Below are 26,704 nucleotides of genomic sequence, written 5' to 3' on the forward strand. Positions count from 1 at the left end.
ATAGGCTTTTTCTTAGGTTTGGTAATGATTACCTTACGTTTCTTCTTTGGCTGTTCTTCTGCAGATTCTCCTTCTCCTTCTTCTTCTCCTCCTCCTTCTTCTCCTCCTTCTTCTTCTTCACCTATTTCATCTTCACCTTTTCCCTTGGTGAGCATAAGAGGACCAGTTGAAGTTTTCTATTTGGCTATTTTCCTCTTGCCCTTGCTTATGGCCTATGGTAGCTTGATTTCAAGCTTAATTCTGGCCTTAGCTTTATCATAGGTTCCAAAAATTTGTTGCCTTGGGTCTACTGGCTCATTTACTAGTGCTTCTATAATATCTTTGGCTTCATCAATATTTACCTCATAGGGAAGAGGTTTCGCCCATGCAACTCTGGGTCTGACTGCCTGAATGTATACCTTGTCACAATCAACCATGAAGCATACATCATCCTTATAATCTTCAACAAGCTTGGGAGGAATTATGAATCTATTATTCATCCTCTCTTTGAAGTCTTCAAAATAGTTATCCATTACCTTATCAAAATTTATACCCATTTCTACAATAAACTCATTTATCTGATACAAAACTGGAATATCTTTTCTCCATACAACTGTACCTTTAGAAGGGAAAAACTTTTGTACATAGAAAAATAAACAAACTAACAAAGAACCAAATTTACAATAGTTGGTTTTTGAGGTCCTTATACTATCCATGTTCTTATTTAGTTGTTTCAACGGCACATCTTCTAGGTCAAAATCCATATATTCTTATTCCCTTACACATATCTATATTTGGCTTACATTATGATAGATTCATGGCTTTAAGTAGGTCTGAGGTGTCGCATGAAACATTATAGATCATCTTCCATTTTTAGCCATGTTTTACTTTTAAGCATCATACAATCATACATTTGGCATCTTGTGTCCTATGTGTCATGGACTCTCAAAGGAATATTTTGCCAAGTTGCATATTCAAGGTGACAAGTCTTTAATTCTCTCATCTTATGTGTTGCATATAAATTGAGCATTCTTCCTCTCATTTTTGGCCCTTCAAGAAAAAAATCCTAAGTCCTTGAAGTCCTTGAAATCCTTTAAAACCCTTCATCCTAAGTCCTTCAAGTCCTAGGCCCCTTGGTCCTTGGTCTCTTTGTGCTTCAAATCACTTTTTCTAGTACTCCCATATCATCATCATTATCATAGACTTTTTCTTCCTAATTGTGTGCATTATAGGCAATTGGAGCTACATCAAATGGAGAAGAAAGAAGGACATGGGAGCTACAAATGAAAGAGGGGGTTTTAACTTTGTGTTTCTTTCTTTGTTTATTTAGATTTCATTGGAGACTAGAGGGTATCAATGTATGTTTATTGAGTTTGTGATATTCTCATAGTATGTTAGATATTAGCCCATTTTTTGGTCCTGCTATTGGTGAACCCAATGTGAAGATCATGCTTAACTAATTTGGGTTTCTTCTATTTGTACTTATAGGTACAAGGAAGGAGCTCATTTGGAAGGGTATAATGACTATATACTCTTTCTTATCACATCTAGTTTAATTAGGGGGCCTAGTAACATGATTATATGCTCTCATTTATGCATCTTGTTAGCTTGTTGTCCTAGGGTGCACTCTACTCTATCAGGGCACACCTTGGACCTCTAGGAGGTAGTTTTAGGGGTCTAGGAGTCACCATAACCCCCATTTGTTATTTATAGCTTACCAACTACACTCCAAAATAACCAACTACACCCTTTTGGGACCCAAGTGCACCATGGGCACAGTCTGTACTATTTAGGTGCACTTGGTCAAGTAGATTTCAATATTTCAATTTTGGGTCTTGTTTAGGCACCATTTCCCCTCAATTTGCATCTGATCTCCCAACTACACCTAGAAACTACCAACTACACCCTTCTGGGACCCAAATGCACCTTGGCACAACTAGCATTGTCTAAGTACACTTGGGGACATATTGAGTCATTCTAGCCTTCTGGGGCGCAATCTACTCTGTTAGAGCATAGTTGGTTTATAGAAAGCACACATTTCACTTAGAATCTACATCTAGAATTTTGATTTACTTCTAGGACCTAGATTAGATGTTTTCTTGTTGTATCTATTTGTATCATACGGTGATCATTGGATTAAGAGATAATTGTTACAAACTACTAATGCTTGATTATAGGACATTGTTGAAGACCCTAAGTACTTGTCTAAACTATGTGTTTAGATTTCCTAGATTAGATAAGACTTTGTTTGTTGCACTAAAATGAACTTTCTATACTGCTTGGTGTCCATGCATTTTTTAGAACCCTAGGAGCTACATGGATATATTGTCTCTACTCACCATTCGTAGATCTTGGGTGTAAGAGAAATCCATGTGACTTCTATAGAGAAGCCTACCTTGGACTAAGATATTTGATATTGGTATGCTAGGAGATGGCTTCAAAGTGGTAACGGGCCAAAGCTAGGTCAACATTCCAATTGCTATATAAAACTTGATACAGTTAATGTCATGTTAGTGGTATTGATGTATGATAGCTCTCCTCTAGTACCCTTGTGGTGTGTCAAACCCTAGTTCTTGGGGCTGGGAGACCTTCTGAGAAATTTTATCATTCACTTGTCAAAGGGAATGCCTATACTAAATACCTTGTTTTAGAGGCCAAAAACCTTTCTATCCATTGACTCGGGTGGTCACCCATGCCCTTGAAGACATCTCACATTCTCATGGTCCTTAGTAGAGACAACAGTCCCTTTGAAAGTCATGCCCCTTGGGAAGTCGATGTTGGTAGCCTTGAGAAGTGAGTACGCTATAAGGGGGAGTCTGTGGTGCCAAGATTCTAAGTTGTCTGCTCTAGATAAGCATGGCTAAACTTTGGTTCAAGCAAGAATTCAATGGATACAATCTTAAAGCCTAGGTTGTGGTGTCTTTTCACTTTAACAACAACTGTTCTTGTCTTATTGTGTCTTGTGTGTGTGTGTAAAACATTAATCAAGATAAAAGCCAACTTGCAAATTTACACCTTGGATACTATTCAAACCTTGTTAAAACATTACACATTTGTCAAAGCATTACACCTCTTGTCAAATTATTACAACCTTTATCAAAAATTGTTTCAAACTTTGGTCCATAACCTTCAAAACTTTGAAAACATGGAGAACTATAACCTTAGAAGTGCTTGGCATGACTTGGATTTTACCTTTGCATAGCATCCACTTGAATTTATCATCCTTGGAGCCTCATACTTGAACTCTATAGGTATTGCATATTTTTAGTCCTCATTTCGCATCCTTTGTCATTCATATTTCATTCCTTAGGCTTCACTTTGCATCCCTTAGTCTTTGCATTTCAACCCCAAAATCTGCATCTTGCATCTTTACATGCCCAAATTTCATTTTTCACACTTTAAACCTCAGTTTTGGTATCCCAACCATCATTCTACACCTTCATCTTGGTCTTAGCACTATCCTCTACCCTTTGGCTCAATGTCATATCAATCTAGAAACTACAAAACCTAAAATCACCTTAGTTTCAACCCAGTTTACAAACTATGCTCTAACTGGCCCCAACTCTACCACAGGCACAATTGGTACCTTTTGAGCACACTTGGTAGTCTAAGAACCCAGTTTGGACTTCCAGACAACATTTTGAGACTTTAGAAGTGTCCTTAGGTACCTAGATAGGCCCCCCTATCTTAGCATGTCTTGATCTACATTTTGCATGTCCTAACCATCATTTCATTCATTTAGGGATTCATTCACTAGGTCATAACCTTCAAAATAAATCTCCTATCCAATCATAACATCATCCCCAACATCCTAGTTCTCTGGTATAGCAACTTAGCAATCACTAAGCTTGGAATCAACAAAAATTAAACCTAGTCTCCCAATGGCGCCATGAATCTACCAACTATACTCAAATTGGCCCCAAGTGCACCATAGGCATAATTGGTGTTATTGGAGTGCACTTGGGTACCTACATGACCATTTTGGGCCTCCAAACTACATTTTGGGACCCTAAAATTGCATTTAGAAGCCTTTGTAGGTCCTCATTTTGCATCTAACCCAAAACAACATCGCGCATCCAAAACTTCATTTTGCATCCTAAGACCTTTGCATTTTACATATCTGATTAGCATAACCATCATTTAGATCACCTTAAATGTCATTTTGAACCTAAAATCTTTGAACTTAGTCAAAAAAAAAAAACAAATATGAGTCCTAAAGTATCTCCTAGTGTTGATGAATGATGGATCTTAACTAGTCTTTTTGTCATTTTTATCACTTTTCTTTGGTCACATACTATCTATGTCTTGATGGATTTGACCTTGTCATCTTTATCAACTTGATATTTTTTCTTTTATCTTTTTTTGGTCAACATCCAAAGTCCATCTTCACAAGGTTAAACTCTTAGACAAAATACTTTCCAAGGATTTGATCCTAAGTTCAAAAAAACTTTTCATGCACCCTTGTCATAGCATTGTCATAATACTAATCTCCCTAAATGTCACTTTGACTTACCCTAGTGCTATATCCCCTTCATCTTGCATTGTTCAAAACCCTAGCATCATTTCCACTATCAAACCCTATCAACTTGCATATCAATTAACTTGTCTCGTCGATCATATATCCTCATTTTGCATGTCCCAAACATCATTATCAACCTTAGGGTACTATCCATTGCATTATCAAACTTGCACACATCAATCTCTAACATCCTTTTCAAGTCTAAGTCCAATTTTAATCTTCATTTGCATATCCTTTAGTCAAAATTCCAAAAGGTCCTTTACATTTGCATTTGCATAATTTCCCTAAGACATTTCTACCTTGCATATCAAAACCTTAGTACATTTGGCACTTCCTTAGGTTGCGTAACATCCCTAAACACCTAAAAGTCCAAAAAAAACTCATATCTTGCATACCCACATCCTAGTTATCAAAATTTTTCCTATTTTACCAATTGCACACTTCAAGTGCATAGTTGGTAGTTTTAGTGTGTAGTTGGTAGTTTCAGAGAGCACTTGGTAATTAGGGATTTAATTCTAAGATCTAGAACCCTAATCTAAACTACCATAGCTTGTATTGCATCCCTAAACCTTGGAAAACACTCAAAAACACTCAAATCATTCACATTCTACATTTTAGGCACTCTAATACCTCTTTTTACCAAATACACACCTTCTACTTACCAACTACTTACCTTCAGGTCCCCAAGTGCACCAAGGGTGCACTTGATACTATCTGAGAACAATTGGTAGTTTAGGTGTGCACATCGGAGGCAGAGAGTCCATTTAGGTTTTCCTCGATTGCATTTGCATCCTTAGGTATCATGCTAGCACTTACAAGGACTTAGTCAACTCAGAGGCTTGGATCACTTTATCAACCTTTGTTTTTTGAGGTACAAAAATAACCCAAAGTGCAACCTAAAACTCGTCCAAGGAAAAAGAAGAGCAAGAAATCCCAAATTTTTTTTGATGAAGACCAAATCGAAGCATCAAAACCTTTACTTGTGTACACATTAAGCATGTATCCACAAAATCTTACAATCAAGAAATGGTGCAACCAACCCCAAGCAACACATCTAATATGAGGTTTCCTTCAAACACTTCTACACATGGCATGGTTCAATGGAGTCCTAACTTTGAACCCATATTTGTGCTAACACTACCTAAAGGTGGAAGTGTCCCAACCATACCCAAGGATGAACAAACACACTCCTTCAAATTCAGGAAACCCAACACATCAAACATACAACAAGGTACTCTACACCTAAGCAATGATTCCAACATAGATTATGGAATCAATGATGAAGAAATGGCTAGGGCTTGCCAAAACAAAATTTTTCACAAAAATTTTAAACTTTTGGCAACCCAATAAATTGTCAAATTTAATCCACACTTGGAGGGACCTAAGTCCAAACATCAAACCAACCCAACACTTGAAAACATAGAACCCATGATTAATTTAGAATTAGACAAGGGCAAACAACCTTTGGAATTTTCAAACATGACGATGACACTTATAAGATCCCATCAAGAATCAACCATTGAAATCCTCCAAAGTACATTTGAACACATCAACATCAATCCCTTGTTTGATGAACTGCCATCAATAAATGGACACAAGAGTCTTCCTAAATATCTCAAAAGGACATTAAGACTTGATCTTAGTCACATAATACAAAAATAAGACATGCCTAAAGGGACTTCCACTCTAGGGATGCCAAACATCCCTCCTTTGGAGGAAAATCAACAAAGCAATCCCTTGCTCCTAACTTTATCAAATGTTATGACATGAAATGTTAGGGAGCCTTCCATGAGTACACCATGTGAAACATTAATTGCAACAACCCCTATGGACATACAAAGGAAGAGTCTTATTGACATTTCACCCATTCCCAAAAGGAACACATCTCATTTTCAAATTAGTATGATGTCCCAAGGAGAAACATCTAACACACAAAGGTATCAAAACAATAACCCAAACATGATGCTCAATTCTCAAGGGCATAACCAACTCCCAAGATGACAAAAACCTATAGTGGTACAAGGACTTAATGTTTCTAATGTGTAACCAAGTAAAATCTGTAATACCCCAAAATTGGCTCATTGCCATTATACCAATTCTGGTCTATTTCTGATAATTTCAAAGTCCTATTCTAATAGGCAATTCTCATTCTGCTATTCACTACTTGACTTAATTGTCAGATGCAGAAAACCTAAATCTGCACCCATCATGCTTATTATTTAATTCCTATAGTATTTACTCATATTAGTCACATTAAACCTATTGGTTAATATTTAATTTAATTATTAAGTATTTATATTTTAGTTAAATTAATTTATATCATAATGGCTAATGTACTATGGAATTAAATTTATTTAATTTAATAAATATGCCTATCTTAATTAATTAAATGTAATTATTTAATTAAATGGGAAAGGTATTTCTGATTAATTAAAAGAAATTATTTAATTAAATGGAGTACTTACTTCTAATTAATTAAACAAAGTTATTTAATTAAATGGGAAGCCATTCCTAATTAATTAAATGAAGTTATTTAATTAAACAAAAGCGTCTCTAATTAATTAAAGATTATTTAATTAAATAGAAAAATTAATTATGAGAGCATATCTCATTAAATATTAAATTAAATATTTCACTAAAATCTCTCTTCAGTTCAAAAAGGGAAATTTCCAGTTCACTATTGATAAAAAATGAGTTAAATTAGTTAACTCCTTTTTTTACTCAAATTAAAACAATTAACTCCTTATTTTACTCAAAATTAAATCTTTTAACTCGCTTTAATTTGGGAATCTCCCTTTATGACTAAACCTCATCTTCAATCCTGACCGTTGACCCGAATCGATCTCAACCGTTGATGGATTCCAGGAAAGTCTATTTAAGAGACCCTCATCTCTTCATTTAGGAGGATGAATTTGGAGAATTTGCATTGAATCGCTACTGAAATTCATGCTCACATTTACTTACATTTCTTGCATACATTCTCATTCTCAGTTTAATCTCATTTTAGTTTAATCATGCATATGCTTAACCTAGTTTTCTTTATTTGTTCTTAGATTACATTGCATCTTTCATTTTAGATTAATTTGCATACTCATTCTTAGCTTAATTACATTGTCAAATCCTTCGTTCTTAGAGGGTCTGGTTGCCTGCACCTTGATTATGAGGATATTAACAGGCAAAATCCCTTTAGATAGAAGGCAATAGGTCACTTTGCAGGTCAATTTTTAGATGAACAATCCAATGTTCATTCGAGATGAATCTGCATGCAATGACCTTGTTGAAGTGTGTGTGTTAGCATAGGCCACATCTTCACATATACAAAATCCACTTAACACATATTCAACATATCAATAGCAATATCAACTACAACAATAACCTCAGGTGGTGCAAGGATCCAACATCTCTAACATGCGACCCAATATGAATCCACTTGACTTACACATAATGTACCAACAACAATTGCAATATAAACAAGCCATGTTTGGTAAACAACAAGAGCAACTCAAACAATAGTTGGAATACAAAAAATTCCTTGAGCAACAAATTTCTTATCAACAACACTTTCTCCAATAACACCATATGCCACAAAAACCTCAATAGATACCTCTACAATGATAGTCACATGCATGGTCTCACATGTAATCAATAGAGGTATCTCAACAAGAAGCATAGAAAATGGCACAACAACAACCACAACTTGTGATCCAACAACAACATATGGTACAATAATTGCAATCAATACCACAACAACTACCACAACAAAGACCCTTTTTTCTTTGAGGTACTAACATACCTCCACCACCTAGCGACACATCACCTAACTCTTCAGACACAAAAATATCAAAACTGAGTAGATATAGTTCTTTCCATAGTAAACAATCTACTTGTAGACATAAAAGAGTTGTAGAGAAGACTATCATGAAAAACTCTAATGAAAAGTTACTACAACAATTCAAACAACTTTCCAAACAAGTTGAGGCATTGGGAGTGCAAAAGAAATAGGCTTGATATATAGAAAGGGACTTATGTCCTAATCCATTTGATAAAATTCTGTATATGCCTCCTTTCACAAAACACTTTGAGGCTCCAAGATTTGAAAAATACTAAGGAAAAGGCAACCCCATTGATCACATCAAGGAATTATGTTCCTCTTGTGTCAAACTCAATGATGAGCTTACCTACCTCATGAGACTATTCCCTCATTCTCTAGGGGGGCCCACACTTGAATGGTATTCCAAACTTCTTGGCACCATAAAATCTTGGTCAAAACTTGCAGACAAATCCATCTCTCACTTTGCCTTCTACATTACAAATGAGGTGACACTTTCTAATTTGTGCTCAACGAAATAGAAGATAGGAGATCCATTTATCACATTCTTATTACATTGGAGAAACTTGGTCAGTCAATGCTCACTAAACATTCTTGAAGAACAACAAGTTAATATGTGCATTGAAAACCTAGTCCTTGCCTTAATGTACGTACTCAAGATCAAAATTCCAAGCACTATTTCCAATATAATGAAAAAAGGGGCTAGCATTGAACATTATCTTATCCATAAAGGAATCCTCAAAATGAACAAAGAAAACAAAAACACCAACTCATCTAATGACAAGGAAAAAAATTTCTCCAAAAACAAGAATGTGACCAACAATGGTATTGTGGATGCACGAACAATTAGTGCAACACAACCTCAATTGACTTTGAAAGGTGCAAATCCTACAAATTTACAAACTCCCAATCAAACATTACCTCTAAAATAGAAAACTAAGACTTCCACACAAGACAAACCCTGAAGACATCCTAGAATCAAAGACAAGAAATTCACACCCTTAGGGATACCTCTCAACACCGTATTTCAACAATTACTAAGTAATAATTTCTTGCAATTACCTCCAATTAGGGATGAGCCACCAACCAAATTAGAATGGTGGGATGAAAAGAAATTATATGATTATCACCGTACTAGAGGACACAAGACTACCTCATGTTTTTAGCTCAAACATGAAATCCAAGACCTCATCGATGATGGTATAATTACTATAGATCCTTCACTACTAACATACGACTCAGATCACACAAATTTTGAAGATCCTTTGGGTAATCATGACAAAGAAAAGGCCTCCAGTTCAAACTCAAACTCACAAGCTAATGTGAATTACAAATGCACTTGATATGACTACACCATCAATTATTTCAATGAGTATGACCCCCACATATCTACATTCACCTTAAAGGCTAAAGACCATCATTGTGTTGTCACTACGTGTCATACCAAGATCACTCTACCAGAAGCTCCTTCTAGACCTATTGCCTCTATTAGACCTAGACCCCCTAGTAGACCTAATGCTCCTACTTCATCTCATTATAGCCTTGTTGAACAATTTGGAAAGACCCCTGTGAAAATATCCATCTTAGACCTGTTGCATGCATCTCCCCAACATTAGAAGATGTTGGATGGAGCCCTTAAAGAGTCAATAGTCCCAGATAACATTGATGTTGCCTAGTTCCAAGCCATGGTTGGAAACTTATCCACATCACAACATATCACCTTTTCCCCTAGGGATATTCCTAAAGATAGACCCAACCACAATGACCCCCTTCATCTTGAATTATTTATCCATAATGCCAAGGTTAGACAAATCTTAATAGATGGGGGAGTGGGACTGAATATCTATACCCTTAAAATTTTCAAGGGTCTAGGTTACTTTAAAGAAGACATAGATCCCTCTTACAAAATCACCATAAAGGCCTATTATGATGGTGAACACTTCTCCAAGGGCATCATCATATTACCCATTAGAGTTGGTCCAACTACTAAGAATACATTGTTCCAAGTCCTAGATATTGAACTGAATTGTAACATGATACTAGGACGCCCTTAGATCCATGCTATGAAAGCAATACCCTTTACATACCACCAATGCTTAAAATTTTCCTATAACAATGTAGAGGTTACCATTCTTGGTGATCCAAACCCATTCCAATTATGTGCTAATCTTAGAGGAACCACTACATACCAGGTCTCAACAAACCATGTAGAAAATCCACTCGAGTCTTCCAAGTATGTTGATCCTTCCACACTCACACGTGTATTCAAAGGAAAGCTCAAAATTGAAGACCAAGGTTACAGTGAGTATTCCATGTCACACACTTTCACATTGAGAAACTCCCTCTCTCTCCCAAGTCATATGGTAAACCACAGTTTATGGAAAGCAAACCTAAGTTCATATTTCAAAAGAAACCTTCTATGACTATGAAAACACAAGGAACATGTCTATGAAAACACATCTACATGGATTGAAAAGGCTAAAGAAGAACAAGGACTTACTCCTATATCCTCTAACAAGTATGGACCTGGATTCACCATCATGTAGAAAAAGGGACATGATAGATGTAGTGGCCTAGGACCTCAAAAGCAAGGCATTATTCAACCCATCACTACATCAGGATGACCTCGTAGCATGGGACTTGGATTCAAACCATTCATTTTGGGTCTCCCTAATATTGAGTCATCCTTGTCTAAGAATTGTTGAGATAATGGGTGTTGCACACATTGCATAATATTGTTATTTTATTATTTTATTTTATTATGTAATGTTGTACCTAGATGGGCGTGCAACATGTAAAGATTTCTATGGAATATTCTTGATGAGTTGTATTGTAACATTGTGATAATATTTCATGTAATTATTTAATATTGGGAAAAAGAATTAAATGCCCAATATTAAATGCGAGGTCAGTGGGTTAGGTAGCACATGGTTTTAGCACATAGTTTATGTAATACCACTTAGTGGTTTTGTGGAATTTCTACTATATAAGCAGCCACAAGGGTAGTTGTTGTAGAGTGAGTAAGAGTGAGAAAGGCAAGAGTCGAGCGGGACAAGGCTTGACAGGTTAGCCAAGGGAGCATTTTTGAAGGTTGAAAGCATGGCATGGGATGTGTGGATTCATGCTTGTTCATATAGTTTGCTCGGTTGTGGCTATGGCCATGAAGGCTTCCATGGTTGTATGACAATGGTATTTTTGCTGAATAATACATGGTGATGGATGCTTTTGGAGGCTGGGTTTTTCCCTCAATGAGGGTTTCTCAGGGTATATCTTGTGTCACAATTTTGTGGGTATGTTGTCTATTCTCTTGCATGTGGATTTTAATTCCGTATTTATTTTAGATTTATTATGGGTTATGTGGAAATGGTTATATTATTTATTGTCAAGTTTCCTTACAAGTGGTATTAGAGCTATGGTTTTATTATTGTAACTCTAGATTGAATCCATGAGAATGCATGAGAGGATAAAAGAAAGGGCAAGATATATGAATGATTTATTGCAAATCTAAGGGCTTTGGATTTGTTGTTATGATGGGATGTTAAAAGATTTGGGCATGTGAAATTGTTGGACAAAAGAATTTTTCGGATGATTTTAAAATGAGGGTTTTTTGGGAGTAGCATGTAGAAATGACCTCCTGGGTAAAAACAAACCTCACCATTGGATCCGGGTCAATGTTTCCATAAATTTTGATATATAATATGCTCTAGTTTGGCCATGTTGAGATAATGGGTGTTGCACACATTGCATAATATTGTTATTTTATTATTTTATTTTTATTATGTAATTTTTGTGTCTAGATGGACGTGCAACATGTAAAGATTCTCATGGAATATTCTTGATGAGTTGTATTGTAACATTGTGATAATATTTCATGTAATTATTTAATATTGGGGAAAAGAATTAAATGCCCAATATTAAATGTGGGGTCAGTGGGTTAGGTAGCACATGGTTTTAGCACATGGTTTATGTAATACCACTTGGTGGTTTTGTGGGACTTGCTACTATATAAGCAGCCACAAGGGTAGTTGTTGTAGAGAGAGTAAGAGTGACAAGGAGAAGACAAAAGGCAAGAGTCGAGCGGGACAAGGCTTGACAGGTTAGCCAAGGGAGCATTTGTGAAGGTTGAAAGCATGGCATGGGATGTGTGGATTCATGTTTGTTCACATAGTTTGCTCGGTTGTGGCTATGGCCATGAAGGCTTCCATGGTTGTATGAAAATGGTATTTTTGCTAAATAATACATGATGATGGATGCTTTTGGAGGCTGGGTTTTTTCCCTTAATGAGGGTTTCCCAGGGTATATCTTGTGTCACAATTTTTGTGGGTATGTTGTCTTTTCTCTTGCATGTGGATTTTAATTTCGTGTTTATTTCAGATTTATTATGGGTTATGTGGAAACGGTTATATTCTTTATTGTCAAGTTTCCTTACAAGTGGTATCAGAGCTATGGTTTTATTATTTGTAACTCTAGATTGAATCCATGGGAATGCATGAGAGGATAAAAGAAAAGGGCAAGATATATGAATGATTTATTGCAGATCTGAGGGTTTTGGGTTTGTTGTTATGATGGGATGTTAAAAGACTTGGGCATGGGAAATTGTTAGACAAAAAGATTTTTCAGATGTTTTATTTAAAATGAGGGTTTTGGGGGGTAGCTTGCAGAAATGACCTCCTGGGTAAAAACAGACCTCACCATTGGATCCGGGTCAACATTTTCATAAATTTTGATATATAATATGCCCTAGTTTGGCCATGTTCAGAGGAAATGAAAGAGTTTTTTGGTTTCAGCCCAGGATGGCCGTCAAATTTAATCCCGTCAAAATTTTTGTCACTGAAAAAAATAAAAAATGAAAAATCGTACTGAAAATGGTAAAAAGACTGTCTTAGTAAAACGGCCATAACTTTCTCTCAGAATATCAAATTCTAGAGTTCTTACAGGCGTTGGAAAGCTAATTCAAAGCACTACAACATGGTGTAGGTTTAGTTATGTGATTTTGAAATTTTGCCAAATTTTAAGAGCCCTAAAGTCAGATGTTTTTTATTTTGAGCACGGATTAGGGCATAACTTGGGCATACGGAGTTGGATTTTGGACTTCGAGTAGTCAATGGAAAGCTCTTGGAGAGCTCTACACATTGGTTTAGATTTGGTGCAGGTTTGGCATAATTTATTTGTTGATATATTGATCTAAACAGTTTATAAGTATGTTTTGACTATGGTAACATTGTGAGTTTATGGCATTGGAGATTTAAGTTTTGGTGTCATTGTATACTCAGTTCATATTTCAGATTGGTCTCATGATGATATAGCTATCAGTGTTTGGTTTGGATTTGCATGATGACTTGTTGGGTCTACAAGTTGTGCAGTGTTGTAAGCAGTCTATACTTACAGGTTGCATTTATGGCTTGGTTATGGGTTGTCTTTGCCCATTGATCTTTCATTGTTGATGCATATCTAGATTTATGGCTTGGATTTGGGTTGTCTATGCCCTAAGTCACATGATTTTATCTTCATGTAGAAGGGATGAGATGTTGTTACCAGGTACAGTCATGGTGGAGGATTGTGGTTGACTATTTTATGCTGACAGGTTGGACATATTGAGAGCTAGATGCTCGGTTCATGGATGTGATCATGGTGCCATGGATTTTGGCATGACATGATTGGTTATACAGGTACATCCTTGATGTTCATTAGCTTGGATTTTTGATTTGGTTATGGTGGTATATCTTCTTGGTAGAGGATCATGGTTATTTGGTTTCTTTTGAGGAGCTCATGATGTGCACTTTGAGTTCTGTGATGGTTTGATGCCTTGGTTGATTCTCATGGTTAGAGGATGAGTTTTTCATCATGATGTCATGGATAGCTTGGATACACAGTTTAGTGGGAGCTTGTGACAGTGATGGGGTGACAGTGCAGGATTAGTTCTTGGTTTGGTTTGGATCTTCAAGTAGGAGATGGATTTTATGATGCCATAGGTGACTTGGTACCACAGTTGAGTGGGAGTTGTTGGCATTGATATATTTATTGAGTGTTATCAGATGTTGGAGGTTTGTCTTAGATCCTGTTGCTGCAAAAGCATCTTTGACATTTGCATGGTGCACTTGTTATCTTCATGGTGTGTGAAGATGGTTAGATCTTGAGGACTCATGGAGTTCTTGGTTATCTTGATGGTATGTGGAGATGGTTCTTCCTGGTATGTGGAGATGGTTGCATCTTGAGGACTCACAGGGTTCTTGGCAAAGGTGTGGTTTATATTTTTATTTGGCATGTTATCCTTGGTATGAGGATGGTTTCATTATTATGTCATGGTATACTCTTGATACACGTTTAGAGTTGTGACATGTTATAGTATGTTCATGTGGAGCATGTTATCTCTTTGGTTGAAATGGTAAGATCATGTTGTCATGTTTATGTTCCTGAGGCCATGGTTGGAACTTTGACATTGATCTTGATTTAGTTTCTTGGTATTGAGTACACTGATCATAAGCTAGATACTTCATGATATTGCTATGTTGCATTTGGAGTTGGCATGGATTGATTGGTTACAGGTGCTCATGGATACTTAGAGACGATGGTGACGCTGATTTCTCTTGGATTAAAGAAGTATTTGCTGGATGGTTGATGGTTTCAGCAAGAAGTCCGAGGGGCAGTCACCTGATATGGACTTGAGAGGAGATTGTTCTTAGATGAGTCTTGGTTGGAGACTTGGGTATCTTGATGAGCATTCTCATTCCCCACTCTTGGTCTACTCGGTAGTTTGCTACTTGAGAGGTATAGCCCATTGTTTCTCTCAGTTGCATTATATTTATGCTTGTCTTTCATGGATATGGATCTTGAGCTATGGTACATGAGTTAGTTCTGGAGGGTTCATTTGAGAGATGGTTTAAGCATTGGTTATCTCCATGTGCATATGTTGTTATGCTAGTTGAGTTTGGGAGATGGTTTTATATTGGGCATATTCCTTGGTTTAGGAATGGTTTTATTAAGTTTGATCTTCTTGTGAGAGGCTTACATCCATGATTAGTTATATGGTATGGTTTGGGTGTTGTTGAGGCTTCTTGTTGGGATTTTATGGAGGAGATCATACTTGCACAGTTTACATCTAGAGGTGTGTGTAGAAGGACATGATACATGTTATGATTTGCATGGTTTCTCTGGTCTTGGTTATCTTCCTGGATGTTCAGTTTTGCCTACATTGGATTTGAGATTGGTTGGAGATTGTGATCACTGGTTTGTGCTCATGTATGTCATGTGAGAGATGATATGGTTATTTCTTTATCTCTTTCCTTTGTTGGTTGTGGAGAATTTGGGAGACTATTGGAGACTTGTTATGAGAGTTTTTTTCTTGCAAGATATTGGTTTATGTATTATGGATTGTCCTTGATACTACATGGATTCACTTCTTTAAGATGTTGTGAGTGGATTGGTTATAGATTTGACATTATCTTTTGCAGTGGGAGCTTCTTGGTATATATGTGGCAGATATTGCTCTTGAGGCTTATGATTGTAAGTTGCAGATTGGATATGTCGGTGATATGAGATTCACTTGTTATACCTTAGAGGTATGTATAGTTGGATGGGTTTGGCACTTGCTGTGGGTGCTATTTCAACTATGGATATTTTGACAACTACGGATACATGTGATTACCTTTGGATCAGGTTTTTTTTTTTGTGCTGCAGGTTGGGTGGTTTTCTCTTTGGATGGCTTATATGTATGTCCAGTGGGAGTGGCATAATAGGAGGTGAGATCATTCATGTTCGAGATACTGGATAATTCAATTTTGTTGCGGGTACCAGGATGGAGCACTTGGTGTATTTTGATCCATGATGGTGGATGTGCTAGGAGGGATTGTTCCCTTGTTCATTTATGTGGCTACGGATTAACCCTATGCAATGTATACAACATGTGGGAGATTGTTGAGATAATGGGTGTTGCACACATTACATAATATTGTTATTTTATTATTTTATTTTTATTATGTAATTTTTGTGCCTAGATGGACGTGCAACATGTAAAGATTCCCATGGAATATTCTTGATGAGTTGTATTGTAACGTTGTGATAATATTTCATGTAATTATTTAATATTGGGGAAAAGAATTAAATGCCCAATATTAAATGTGGGGTCAGTGGGTTAGGTAGCACATGGTTTTAGCACATGGTTTATGTAATACCACTTGGTGGTTTTGTGGGACTTGCTACTATATAAGTAGCCACAAGGGTAGTTGTTGTAGAGAGAGTAAGAGTGACAAGGAGAAGACAAAAGGCAAGAGTCGAGTGGGACAAGGCTTGACAAGTTAGCCAAAGGAGCATTTGTGAAGGTTGAAAGCATGGCATGGGATGTGTGGATTCATGCTTGTTCACATAGTTTGCTCGGTTGTGGCTATGGCCATGAAGGCTTCCATGGTTGTATGGAAATGGTATTTTTGTTGAATAATACATGATGATGGATGCTTTTGGAGGCTGGATTTTTTCCCTTAATGAGGGTTTCCCAGGGTATATCTTGTGTCACAATTTTTGTGGGTATGTTGTCTTTTCTCTTGCATGTGGATTTTAATTTTGTGTTTATTTCAGATCTATTATGGGTTATGTGGAAATGGTTATATTCTTTATTGTCAAGTTTCCTTATAGGCCATGCTCAGAGGAAATGAAAGAGTTTTTCAGTTTCAGCCCATGATGGCCATCAAATTTAATCCCGTCAAAATTTTCGTCACTGAAAAAATTAAAAATGAAAAATCGTATTGAAACTAGTAAAAAGACTGTCTTAGTAAAATAGCCATAACTTTCTCTCAGAATATCAGATTTCAGAGTTCTTACAGGCGTTGTAAAGCTAATTCAGAGCACTATAAGATGGTGTAGGTTTGGTTCTATGATTTTGAGATTTTTTTAGGTTTTAAGAGCCCTAAGGTCAGATGTTATTTATTTTGAGCACGGATTAGGGCATAACTTGGGCATACGGAGTCGAATTTTGGACTTCGAGTAGTCAACGGAAAGCTCTTGGAGAACTCTACACATTGGTTTAGATTTGGTGCAGGTTTGGCATGATTTATTTGGTGATATATTTATCTAAATATTTTATAGATATATTTTGACTATGATAACATTGTGAGTTTATGACATTGGAGATTTAAGTTTTGATGTCATTGTATACTCAGTTCATATTTCAGATTGGTCTCATGATGATATGGTTATCAATGTTTGGTTTGGATATGCATGATGACTTGTTGGGTCTACAAGTTGTGCTGTGTTGTAAGCGATCTATACTTACAGGTTGCATTTATAGCTTGGTTATGGGTTGTCTTTGCCCATTGATCTTTCATTATTGATGCATATTCAGATTGGTGGCTTGGATTTGGGTTGTCTATGCCCTAAGTCACATGATTTGCTATTTTCTTCATGTAGAAGGGATGAGATGTTGTTACCAAGGACAATCATGGTGGAGGATTATGGTTGACTATTTTATGCTGACAGGTTGGATACTTTGAGAGATAGATGCTTAGTTCATGGATGTGATCATGGTGTTATGGATTTTGGCATGACATGATTGGTTATATAGGTACATCCTTGATGTTCATTAGCTTGGATTTCTGATTCAGTTATGGTGGTATATCTTCTTGGTTGAGGATCATGGTTATTTGGTTTCTTTTAAGGAGCTCATGATGTGCACTTTGAGTTCTTTTATGGTTTGATGCCTTAGTTGATTCTCATGGTTAGATGATGGATTTTTTCATCATTATGTCATGGATAGCTTGGATACATGGTTTAATGGGAGCTTGTGATAGTGATGGGGTGACAGTGTAGGATTAGTTCCTAGTTTAGTTTGGATCTTCAAGTAGGAGATGGATTTTATGATGCCATGGAAGACTTGGTACCACAGTTGAGTGGGAGTTGTTGGCATTGATATATTTATTGAGTGTTTTCAGATGTTGGAGGTTTGTCTTAGATCCTGTTGCTACAGAAGCGTCTTTTACATTTGCATGGTGCACTTGTTATCTTCATGGTGTGTGAAGATGGTTAGATCTTGAGGACTCATGGAGTTCTTGGTTATCTTCATGGTATGTGGAGATGGTTCTTCCTGATATGTGGAGATGGTTTTCTTCATGGTGTGCGGAGATGGTTGCATCTTGAGGACTCACATGGTTATTGGAAAAGGTGTGGTTTATACTTTTATTTGGCATGTTATGCTTGGTATAAGGATGGTTTCATTATTATGTCATGGTATACTCTTGATACACGTTTAGAGTTGTGACATGTTATGGTATGTTCATATGGAGCATGTTATCTCTTTAGTTGAGATGGTTAGATCATGTTGTCATGTTTATGTTCCTGAGGCCATGGTTGGAACTTTGACATTGATCTTGGTTTAATTTCTTGGTATTGAGTACACTGATCATAAGCTAGATACTTCATGATATTTATATGTTGCATTTGGAGTTGGCATGGATTGATTGGTTATAGGTGCTCATGGATACTTAGAGACGGTGGTGATGCTGATTTTTCTTGGATTAGAGAAGTATTTGTTGGGATGGTTGATGGTTTTAGTAAGAAGTCTGAGGGGCAGTCACCTGATATGGACTTGAGAGGAGATTGTTCTTATATGAGTCTTGGTTGGAGACTTGGGTATCTTGATGAGCATTCTCATTCCCCACTCTTGGTCTACTCAGCGGTTTGCTACTTGAGAGGTATAGCCCATTGTTTCTCTCAGTTGCATTATATTTATGCTTATCTTTCATGGATATGGACCTTGAGCTATGGTACATGAGTTAGTTCTGAAGAGTTCATTTGAGAGATGGTTTAGCATTGGTTATCTCCATGTGCATATGTTGTTATGCTGGTTGAGTTTGGGAGATGGTTTTATATTGGGCATTTTCCTTGGATTAGAAATGGTTATTCTTTGGTTTAGGAATGGGTTTATGAGTTTGATTTTCTTGTGAGAGGCTTACATCCATGATTAGCTATATGGTATAGTTTGGGTGTTGTTGAGGTTTTATGGAGGAGATCTAACTTGCACAGTTTACATCTAGAGGTGTGTGTAGAAGGGCATGATACAGGTTATGATTTGCGTGGTTTCTTTAGTCTTGGTTATCTTCTTGGATGTTCAGTTTTTCCTACATTGGATTCAAGATTGGTTAGAGATTGTGATCACTAGTTTGTGCTCATGTATGTCATGTGAGAGATGACATGGTTATTTCTTTCTCTTTCCTTTGTTGGTTGTGGTGAACTTGGGAGAGCATTAGAGACTTGTTATGAGAGTTGTTCTTGCAAGATATTAGTTTATGTATTGTGGATGTCCTTGATACTATAGGCACTTGTCGTGGGTGCTATTTTAGATATGGATTTTTTTTTTTGACAACTATGGATACATGTGATTACCTTTGGATCAGGTTATTTATGCTTGGAATTTTAGTTGGTATAGGATTTTATGATCTTCTAATGCGACAGGTTGGGTGGCTTTCTCTTTGGATGGCTTATATGTATGTCCAGTGGGAGTGGCATAATAGGAGGTGAGATCATTCATGTTCAAGATGCTGGATATTTGATTTTGTTGTGGGTACCAGGATGGAGCACTTGGTGTATTTTTGACCCATGATGGTGGATGTGCTAGGAGGGATTGTTCCCTTGTTCATTTATGTGGCTATGGATTGACCCTATGCAATGTATACAACAAGTGGAAGATTTTTGAGATAATGGGTGTTGCACACATTGCATAATATTGTTATTTTATTATTTTATTTTATTATGTAATGTTGTACCTAGATGGACGTGCAACATGTAAAGATTCACATGGAATATTCTTGATGAGTTGTATTGTAACATTGTGATAATATTTCATGTAATTATTTAATATTGGGGAAAAGAATTAAATGCCCAATATTAAATGTGGGGTCAGTGGGTTAGGGAGCACATGGTTTTAGCACATGGTTTATGTAATACCACTTAGTGGTTTTGTGGGACTTGCTACTATATAAGCAGCCACAAGGGTAGTTGTTGTAGAGTGAGTAAGAGTGAGAAAGGCAAGAGTCGAGTGGGACAAGGCTTGACAGGTTAGCCAAGGGAGCATTTGTGAAGGTTGAAAGCATGGCATGGGATGTGTAGATTCATGCTTGTTCACATAGTTTGCTCGATTGTGGCTATGGCCATGAAGGCTTCCATGGTTGTATGGAAATGGTATTTTTGCTGCATAATATATGGTGATTAATGCTTTTGGAGGCTAGGTTTTTCCCTCATTGAGGGTTTCCCAGGGTATATCTTGTGTCACAATTTTTGTGGGTATGTTGTCTATTCTCTTGCATGTGGATTTTAATTCCGTATTTATTTTAGATCTATTATGGGTTATGTGGAAATGGTTATATTATTTATTTTCAAGTTTCCTTACAAGAATGTGAATGTTTCACATGATGAAAAGGCATCTAAGAACACCCAACCTAAGACCACAAAACCAATATCCAACATTGATTACCTTGATACCTCCTTTGGCCTTGACCACATCTTTGATCCAAATGAACTATCCATACAAGATAAGCACAACACTAGCAATTATACTGGCTCTTTAGTTTATCTAGCATCTTGTGATGAAATATGTTAGTACCCAAGCCCTCCTGCATCTAAACATAGCACTTATGATCTTTTTGATAGTGATTGTTGGAATTATGATATATTTGTCACTAGTTATAACACTTATTTGATTATGAATGCTTATCGAGCTCATCACTCAGTCTACAAGTTTATACTGAGCATTCCTTTGGAAACTGAGCATATGGGTAGTTTAGCAGTGTTTGCCGAGTTCATAATGGTTACCAAGCAAAATAGTGTTCTCCAAGCAGTTAGTGGTCACCAAGCTTCGCAATATTTATCGAGTGATCAATGTAAATGAAGGACTTAGTGTTTATCGAGTGATCAAGGTAAATAAAGAAACATAGTGTTTACTGAGTGATCAAGGTAAATGAAGAAACTTAGTGTTTACCAAGTGATCAAGGTAAACGAAGAACTTAGTTTTTATCGAGTAAACAAGGTAAATGAAGGAATCAGTGTTTACCAAGTGAAGAAGGTTATCAATGGATTCAGTTTTTACTGAGTGACACAATATTCACCGAGTCACAAATGGTTACTGAGTTCCAAGCTACTTACAATGGTCAGTATGAACCATGCCTCTATTCTTACCAAGTGCATGATGATGCGGTGTATTGTAGTGGATGCCGGGTATCAAAAGGTCATCGAGTTAGTTTTAGAAACCTGAGTTTTCTACCATCTGGATGACTTAGTAATGTTTTGTTCACTTGTGTTTGGCCGACCTTGTAAATATTGCAATGGTATATATGTGATGTATTATATCATTTGTACATATATGTAGGAAATTGGATGGAATTTTGTATTGCAATATTTTTGAGAAGAAAAAAAAGTGAATCAGCAGCAAAATAGAGGAATACATCAAGGTCAACATTGGTGCAGAAAAGTTATATCTATAAGATCAGGTGATTAGAGCATAAAGGATCTTATCAGCAATCAATTATAACTAGATCCACTGCTTCATTCTAATAGGTGAATCAGTTTGTAAATCCTTTAACAGGGTAGACTTAGCAGTCTTTTGTAAATCTCCTAACAGAGTGCATACTTCATTGTATGTTTGTAAATCCTCTAACAAGGTGGATCTAGCAATCCTACTTGCTCCTAACAGGGTAGATCATTAGAAGTGATCATTGTAAGCCTTAACAGGCCAACTTTATACTGCAGTATTGAATTTTTGTGGGCATCATCCCCACCCCAATTTTACTTTCTAATTGGAAGGTTTCTAGGTCACCAAATCAATGTGTTCATGTGTTATAAATGTTTATCTTTTCATGCATACAGTAGATTAGATGGATGAATGGTGAATATGTTATTATGAAAAATTAATTTAAAGTTTTAGGGTTACTAATTCACCCCTCCCCTCTCAGTAACCTTGTTAGCCTTGATTATTTCCAACAATTGGTATCAGAGTATTGTGGTTCTCAGGATAAAGTTTGACAGCTTGAGCAAAGATCAAGGACAATGGAGATATTGAGACTTGACAAATCTATTGAGAATGAAAAGCTAGATCTAGAAATGGCCATGGCTCAACTAAAAGAAGCAAAGGAGCATCTTTCTCAATCTCTGAAAAGAAGGAAGGAACTTGCAAGACAAATGAACGATCATCAGTATATTGAAGAAAAGATTGAAGACCTTTTACCATCTAGCAGTTCAAATGAAGCTAATGAAGCAATCAAGGAATTCCTAGCAAAGAATGGTTCTCTGTAGGAAGAAGTAAGAAAGCTCAAAAGAGAACAAGAAATCCAATCCATTAGGCTATGTGAAGTTTTGGAACAGAGAAACAAGGCAAATGAAGACTTAGATGTAAGAAATAATCAATCCCTTTAGCATGAAGATATTGTAGGTCAACTATCTAATGCAAATGAAGAAATTATGAATCTAAGATCTGAGAATGAAAGTTTGAGAAATGATTTAATCACTGAAAGACAAATCAATGCAAGCTTACAAAGTGATCTGAGATCTGAAAGATAAATCAATGAAAGTTTGAAAAATGACTTAAATTTTGAAAAGCAAGTCAATGAAAGGATGATAAAATCTCAAGCAAATATGGATCAATTAAATCAACAAAATGAGAGGAATCTTCATAGACGAAAAGGTAAAGCTGGTCTTGGATACAAGGAAGAAGGTGAAACCTCCAAACAAGGTGCTCAAAGGAATCAAAGACCAACTTGCAATCACTGTGGCAAGATAGGACATACATCAAAAAAATGTTGGAGCAATGGTAAAGGAAAATTCAATGGTAAATGCTACAACTACAATCAGCATGGTCACAAAGCAAATGAATGCAAAGAGAAACCAAAATTTGAAGGCAAATGTCACAAATGCAAGAAACAAGGTCACAAGGCATCTGAGTGCAGATCTAAATCATTCAATCCAGTAGAAAAAATTGTCAATGAATTATTTGGTTGGGACTACAATACTTGGTGCAGATGTCATTATTGTGGAGAATATGGACATATTGGAATTAACTGTGCAAGGCATCACCTAAGGAAGAAAGATACTACTATAAGATGTTATACATGTATCGAACTTGGTCATATATCCAAAAATTACATGAACATAGAAATAATTGAAGATGAAAAGAAAGCCAAAGCTGACAACATTTGAAAATAGATGAGACAATAGTGGATTCCTAAATCTACCAAGCCAGAAAGTTCAAATAATGGCAATGTCACTCAAGAAGTGGGTCACTTCACCATTTCTAATTAGACTCATCAAGGAAGATCAAGGATTGCATCTTCAAGCAATATCCTAAGCAGTTCTAGAATGAAGGAGTGCAAATGGCAAGTCAGTATATCAGATACAAGACATAGTTCACTGTGGTACCTCTACCGAGCAAGGTTGGTTTTAGACATAACTGAGCTAGGTTGGGAATATGAAAAGTTTTGTTTGTTCATCAAGTTGCAAGGTTTACCAAGTAAGTCAGTGACTATTTGACAAACCCTAGGTCATCGCATCTACCTTTGTACTTGAGCATTAATGGCAGATTTTTCATCAAAAAGGTAGAATTTGATCTCATTTTTCACTACGAATTTAGAATATACAGAGCGAAGATATCTCCAAGAGCACGAAAGTGAGTTCAAGTGATTTGAAATAATTTTCCAGCAAAGAATTTGTTTTACGAAATCATTCACTCACCAAGCAGAAATGGCATCTACAAGCACCAGCAACAGCAAGGCAAAGAGAGGCTCTGAAATGCTTGTGAAGGGAGTGGAATGGAAAGCACCTAGCTTCAAGCTCGTTCCCGCCATAGCTGAATCGCTCGACCCGCACGAAGCCCAATCACAGATTCCACCAAAGGTACTACTTATAAATGACATTTGTACTCATTTCAAATGCATTGTTTAAGAAATAGGGACACTAGATATGGATAATGCCCTAGCCAAGTTATGTGTGGATGGAACCCTCAAACCCGAGCACAAGCATCTGGAAACCAAAGGTTTGACCCATATCCCGCACTTGACAAGGAACTTTCAAATGAAATGGATAAGATACATTTTAAGCCATGTGCATAATGGTCAGTTGTGGTTGGAGCAACTTGTCCTAATAACAATGAAGATGATTCATAAGATCAGGGGTTTACCTATGTGGAGCAAATCCAAAACCACTAAAACCCTAAGTCAGGATGAACTTCAGAAGTTAACCCTAGCTGAATGGGATGGCAGAGGATTGAAACTTAACAATGTATTTGATGCAAAGCTAAGATTTGGAATTTATTTAATTGCATATAAGATGTATAGTTCCAGCAGATTGAATAGTGTGCCCTGTGAGGTTGTGGACTTAGCCTATAAGATTATGAAGAAGAATATGGAGTTTGACCTAGTAGATGTGCTGTTGAAGCAACCAAATAAGAACATGGACATCATAAGGACCTCAAAAACCAACTATTGTAAATTTGGGTCTTTGTTAGTTTGTTTATTTTTCTATGTACAAAATTTTTTCCCTTCTAAAGGTACAGTTGTATGGAGAAAAGATATTTCAGTTTTGTATCATATAAATGAGTTTATTGCAGAAATGGGTATAGATTTTGATAAGGTAATGGATAACTATTTTGAAGACTTCAAAGAGAGGATGAATAACAGATTCATAATTCCTCCCAAGCTTGTTGGAGATTATAAGGATGATGTATGCTTCATGGTTGACTGTGACAAGGTATACATTCAGGCAGTCAGACCCAGAGTTGCATGGTGAGACCTCTTCCCTATGAGGTAAATATTGATGAAGCCAGAGATATTATAGAAGCATTGGTAAATGAGCCAGTAGACCCAAGGCAACAAATTTTTGGAACCTATGATAAAGCTAAGGCCATAATTGAGCTTGAAATCAAGCTACCATAGGCCATAAGCAAGGGATAGAGGAAAATAGCCAAATTGAAAACTTCAATTGGTCCTCTTATGCTCACCAAGGGAAAAGGTGAAGATGAAATAGGTGAAGAAGAAGGAGGAGAAGAAAAAGGAGGAGAAGAAGAATGAGAAGAAGAATCTACAAAAGAACAACCAAAGAAGAAAGGTAAGGTAATCATTACCAAACCTAAGAAAAATTCTATTGTAGTATTTACCAGAAGAAATAGAAAAGGTAAGAAGGAACCTATACTAGTCAGGCCTGCACCCACATTCAAGCAAAGGCTCAAACAATTGGAAGAAGGAGCTAGCACCACAAATTTCAAGGCATTGAAATTTGAAACTAGAACAGATGCTGAGAAAATGCAGATTGAGGAACTGGTACTCAATAAGATGGGTAAATGGAAATACTCCCTAGACCAGATTGCCCCTCAAATCTCAAAAGAACTACTGGAGAGATTGCAACCGAGATGGGAGTCAGCCACCCAAATGATAAAAGATATTTATGAGCAATCCCTGAAGAATCTTTGACCAAGTCTCACTAGAGAAAAAGTAAAAACTAAAATGAAAAGCCATGAAGGTAAAATGATGATCAGATTCCACACCTATTTGATTTTGATTAAAGACATTGAACATGTTGTAAATGATGCTACAAACGTGTGGAAAAACATCTATCATCTACATAAGCCCAGTGAAGACCCAGTAGAAATAAAAGATGATGATAGCAGCAATGATGATGAGTTTGAGAGCACTCCATCCATCATAGCCTCACCAAGAGAGCTACATGCGCTGAAGGAAGATAAAGAGGAAGATGACAAGGATGAAGAAGTTGAAGAGGAAGATAAGGAGGAAGATGATCTGGTAAAAATTGCAGCAGCAGTGATTGCATCCCTTCCTCACTCTCCACCTAAAACTGTGACATCATCAAGGTTGGAGTTAGCTTCAGCATGTTTGATAGCATCTACATCAGATTTATCATCTGCACCTGCCACATCTCAGCTCTAGGTATCAACAATGGAAGTGTCTACCACTTCATCTACCGAGCTGCATCCTCTTCTTCAGCTATCGAGCTAGCCTCCTCAACTCCATCATCATCAGTCGATATAGCAGTAAGTTCCACAATTTTGTCAATTCCACTTTGTTCTACAATTTTGTCAGCATTATCTGCATCTACTTCAAACCCAATTAGTTCAGATATTGCATTACCGAGTGTATCACCATTTTTGGCAAGTACTCTAATTTTTGATTCGGTATATAATCCTATTGGCACTCAACCCTCAAGAATCCCAATTTTCATTGTTAGTCCTTCCATCTCTACTATTGTGTCTATTCCTAAGGTTAAACCAGTCATCACAGAAGTCAAACAAAAGCAACTATTAAGACTTATGATCACTGGAAAGAAAATTCTTGAAGATATTGACTTAGACATAGAGATAGTAATCCCAAAGATTGACTATGAAAATGCTACCATTA

The sequence above is a fragment of the Cupressus sempervirens genome, chromosome 6 (genome assembly GCF_028749045.1).
Source record: "Cupressus sempervirens isolate cs-2001-9-10 chromosome 6, ASM2874904v1, whole genome shotgun sequence".
NCBI classification, from domain to species: domain Eukaryota; kingdom Viridiplantae; phylum Streptophyta; class Pinopsida; order Cupressales; family Cupressaceae; genus Cupressus; species Cupressus sempervirens.